The following is a 4,973-nucleotide window of genomic DNA, read 5'->3' on the forward strand; positions in this document are numbered from 1 at the left end:
TATGGAGTTACAGTTATATCTAATAACACTTAAGTTTCAACATATATTCTAAACTAATATACACAATTCCCATTAATCTTCTTGCTTGTTACACTAAACATTACAAATAAAATAAACACATATCAAAGTCATAAGTTGACATACAAAAATTAATAACTTTAAACTAAATGAGTTCTAATCTTTGAATATAATACTTTAAGTTGTTGGCCTCTAGGCTTACTCACAATTCTAATGAAATTTTGGAAACATAAAACATATGTTAGTTTTTATAACTAAGTAGATACATAAGTTATTGAAAAAAATTAATACTTATACTTGTAACATGTTTTTCAAAGCATATGGAATCTTCCTATGGCATAAATAAAACCATACAACCGTGCATTGTCTTGGAATGATGACACATAGTTGCCAATGATACCTACCGTCAATCACAAGTACTTAGCAAAAATAATTAATAATACTTCATAAAATATTACTAGAAAAAAAAACATACGCATCAATGTATGGCGCAAAGTAGATCTCTCTATTTGACTCAACCATCCATGTTTGCAAATAAAGTTTGATGTGGTCATGTGAGTTTCCCGAAGGTTGAATGGTTTGAGGTTCAATGAATCCATATACGGCAGATCGACCTTGGTCCACAATGAATCTATAATAAATCTACATACATAAAATAAAAATTAATGCAACAACAATATTAAAAAATCAAATACAATTAGTCCAATTTTACAAATAACAATAAATATAATTTTATTTCGTAATTTTACAAATATTATTATAAAAATTCAATTAAAAAAAGAAATAGGCCAAAAAAACTAAAAAAAAATAGTCTAAGATAAAAATTATAATTGCAAATAAAAAAATACAAGCAATTACATACATACAATGAAAAAGAGATAACAAGCAAAATAATCTCAAAACAATGCAAATGGGGATGAAAACGCATAATATTCGATTGAAAACGCCTAAAATCAATCCACAATCAAATACCAACTAGTTTGGTGGTGAAAAATGTTCGAAACTCACCTAGAGGAGGTCGGAATAATGGTCACCGACGGGAAGGATCGCGAAACACTGCAAATGAGGATGAAAACGGAAAATATTCGGTTCAAAACGCCTAAAATCAATCCATAATCAAATCCCAACAAGTTTGGTGGTGAAAAACGTTCAAAAATTACCTGGAGGAGCTCAGAATGGTGGTTGCCGACGAAGAAGTTTCGCGAAAAATTGGTGGCGCGACGAAACAATTAGGGTTTATGCGTTTCGCGTAGAGAAAACCCAAAAATTGACGTCGGGGCTGCGTGGTCAGACGTTACTTAACGTCGGTGTAGAGGGGGTCAGACGTTAAATTAAGTCGGGGCAGAGTGGGTCAGACGTTAAATTAAGTCGGGGCAGAGTGAGTCAGACGTTAAATTAAGTCGGGGGCAGAGAGCTCAGACGTTAATTTTTACATAACGTTGGGGTACTGTGGGTCAGACGTTAAATTACGTCTGTGTTGGAATGGGCAGACGTTAAAAAAGTCAAATAATTTACAAAAATGCCACCGGTCATTTTTAACGTGGGACTTTTTCTAGACAGACGTTATATGGGTGACGTTATAGGGCTTTTTTGTGTTAGTGAGTATCGTATTCGTGCATCATATATTATATTTATGAATCTCCTTAATTCACTGGAAAAAAAATGTGGATTGATGCAAGAAGATGGATGTTATTATTGGGTTTCAAGAACCTCCCTAGACTACCTCAAAAGAACAAAAGGAAACATAAAAGGAGAACAAGAGATTGGACTACAAAGCTTAAGTTTAATTGCATTAGTTTGTTTTTACATTCATTTTTGAAATAAAAATAAAATCAAGAGTCATATTATCAAAGCAAGTGCAAATATTCTAAAACAAGCTTATGTAAAGCTACAATATCTTTGAAGTCAATGTGAACTACTATCCATGATTGAACAAGACTCTATTATAAACTATTTCAACAGAATCCAAGTTGTGGCTAATTCATGCGAGTTTGTGATAATAAGGTGATTTATTCCAAGATCGTTGAAAAATGTACTTAGAATCCAAATTTCTCTATTTAACCATATTGTTGTTATAAAGGGTGCTAAAGGAATTTTATTTAGAAAAAGGATGCAATGATATAACTATGATAATTTTGGCCATAACTCTTGTGAGTTATGGCAAGGTAGTAACAACAATGCCAATATCAAAGACAAGAAAACAAGTTAGTGGCTGCCTCTTTCACATCTTAACTTATGGTGCCTAGTGATACTAAGACGGCACTGAGCAATAGTGGTGTTGAGATATGAAATACAAGTATTTAATCATGCTATCTACAAGAGTTTTCATTCACTTCTCATCTTGCACGATAGAGAATTGCCTAGGGTGCTTGGGAAAGGCCTTTGGAGGCTGCTGGGTGTTGGGAAGCTCTTCCTTCTCCTCATTGGGTCTCCTTCTTCATCCATAGAGGTTTTTCCCCTTTGTAACCTATAACTGAAACTAAGTACCTAATGGAGTTTGTATCTAGGAATAAAACATGATTCATTAGTAATCTTAAGGCTTTGACCTCATGTTTTGCTTGTTGAGGATTAATTGGAACTTAATGAGTAGTGATAGTTTCAAAGTTGTTAAGGATAGAGTTTGAGTATATTTGTGAGCTGATTTTAACTTGAATATGAGATTGAGATATTTGGATATGCATGAGAGTGAACTGGATGAAATATAGACTTGACAATTATAAATACTTTATGTTAAATTTCAGTTGCACGCCGACTGTTTGATAAAATATCAAATATAGTTTTTATTATGTTTTTGGTGAACATTATTATCTAATTGAATTATGAATTACAAAAGTTGTCATGTGTTGCACAAGTTTCTTGAAAGAGAATGATTACTTGTTATGTGTAGTCAGTACACTTATCATCTCGTGCTATAAGTGAACATGCTGAAATTGAGCAATACAAAAGAAGGATTAGGTCAAAATTTGAAATGTTTGTCTTGACAAATTCTCAAATACCTTCTTAACATTAAGTTTATGGACATCAATAATGGAATATTGAAGTATTTGTACATTATAAGATATATACTAATAAACTATACGAAAAGTTTAGAAATAAAAAATTATAATAAAACACCTACTATTGTGATAGCAAATTTAAAGTTGACTAGATTATTAGATTCTTTAAATTATTTAAGAAAATTATTAGATTCTTTAAATTACTATCTAATATAACAAGCTTGACATTATGGAGTTCATTGGTTAGTAAATTTATGAGTGATGTGTGAGATAGACATGTCTAAGCCTATAGTTTTGAAACACTGATGAAAAAACTAAAATTAGAGTGTGAAAAATTAGTGTAATTATTTTCTTTCCAACAAATCAGTTATATGTTTTTCTAGAAATCATATATGTAAAATGTAAAAATCAAACGTATAAAAAATAAATTTAATTTTCTAAGGGTTTGAATAATCCAGGGAAGACAAGAATTGGTCTAGAATAATACAGGTTGAGAATTTAAAAAATGTAAAATCCTTTTTCCGATAAATAGATAAATTCACTAATAAACAACAACAAAGCAGTAATCTATATCTCTCTAAGATTGATAACTTTAGTACTTCTTTACTTATAAACACAAATGAAAATTAATAAAGATAATTTTTAGAAAGATATATAAAAATTCTGAATGGGTGAGTAACTTAATAGAACGAAGAATATAAAGGTTTCATACTTCCCACATAGAACAAATTTCACTCAAACTTAGAATTATATTTCTCTTGTTTGATTTTTTTTCAATGATGAACTCTTTAAATCTCTAATCAATATAAACTTCAAGAGTATGATTATTCTTTCGTATAATCTTGAATAATGGTTTCTCTTTATACTTGATAACATTTATACTTAATAACATGATTGCAATCTTTTCATAAAGTTACATTTTCTTCTAAAATATTGTATATATAAACAAACAAATAAATAATAAATAAATATCTTCAGAATAATCTTCAAACAAAAATAACAAACAAAAATAATCATGTTCATTTATAATAATTTGTTTTCAAATGTAATATTTTGTGTTTTATAAAAATTGTTAATGCCTTTCTATGTTAAAATAATAAAACACTACATTATTTATATTATTTTTATGTAGAAATAGTAGTTAGGTTGTGATTACGGTCTTGTGAGATAATCATTGTAACTATTTATAAAGATGAAATAAACTTTAAAACAATCATTTTATAAATCCATAGAATTAATTATTGTGTTGAAATGTAAAAATAGTAGAAAGAAAAATTCATTTACAACCTTTTGTATAAATAATTGTACTCATGTATCTTTAAAGAATGAATGAGTAAACTCTTATTTTCATTCTATTATATTCTCTCTCCATCTATTTTATGTGCATATATGTGCATGTATGTTATTTGTATTTAGTTTATTTCAAATATTATACATTGAGATGGAACCCATTTTTCGAATAAGGACATACACTGAAGATGATAAATTTAGAAGATTAGTAAATAAAATTCAAGGAAATGCGCGATTAATTAAACGTTTCGATTCTAACGCTAGCTTACTAATGATATTTTTATATGAAAATTCATTTTAATAATAATAAAAAAACATGACTTGCACTATTTACATATAAGTAAATCCTATATGAAATATTGTTTTCATTAAAATGTTCTGAATATATTGTTTGACTATTCTGTGTAAAAGGAAATTGAAGAATTTTGATAAAGTTGATTTTTTTATTTTAAGGTGGTGTTTACCTTTTATATATTTATTTATAAATCTTTGACTTTACTCCAACACATTTTTTTAATAATTTTTTTTATCATTGATTAAAATTTAAAATGTTAAATTTTGTATAATAATTCATTATATGCAAGAATTGATTTTTTTAAATAAATTTAAGACAATAAATAAGATTTATTAAAATTGCATTTGATATTATTACAAACATGCTTCAAATTT

The 4,973-nt window shown here is 28.2% G+C and overlaps 1 long non-coding RNA gene across 1 annotated transcript; it reads right to left on the minus strand.

Moving 5' to 3' along the window:
• Positions 1–295: 295 nt before the first annotated feature.
• On the minus strand, positions 296–1,613 carry LOC146884455 (uncharacterized). The gene is made up of 3 exons (XR_014984034.1): positions 1,027–1,613; positions 494–660; positions 296–418 (listed from the first exon to the last, which is right to left on the minus strand). It is a non-coding gene; the product is annotated as an uncharacterized LOC146884455 (long non-coding RNA).
• Positions 1,614–4,973: the final 3,360 nt, after the last annotated feature.

Source organism: Vigna unguiculata, chromosome 8, assembly GCF_037176805.1.
Source record: "Vigna unguiculata cultivar grain cowpea cultivar isolate G323 ecotype 2 chromosome 8, ASM3717680v1, whole genome shotgun sequence".
Classification (NCBI taxonomy): Eukaryota; Viridiplantae; Streptophyta; class Magnoliopsida; order Fabales; family Fabaceae; genus Vigna; species Vigna unguiculata.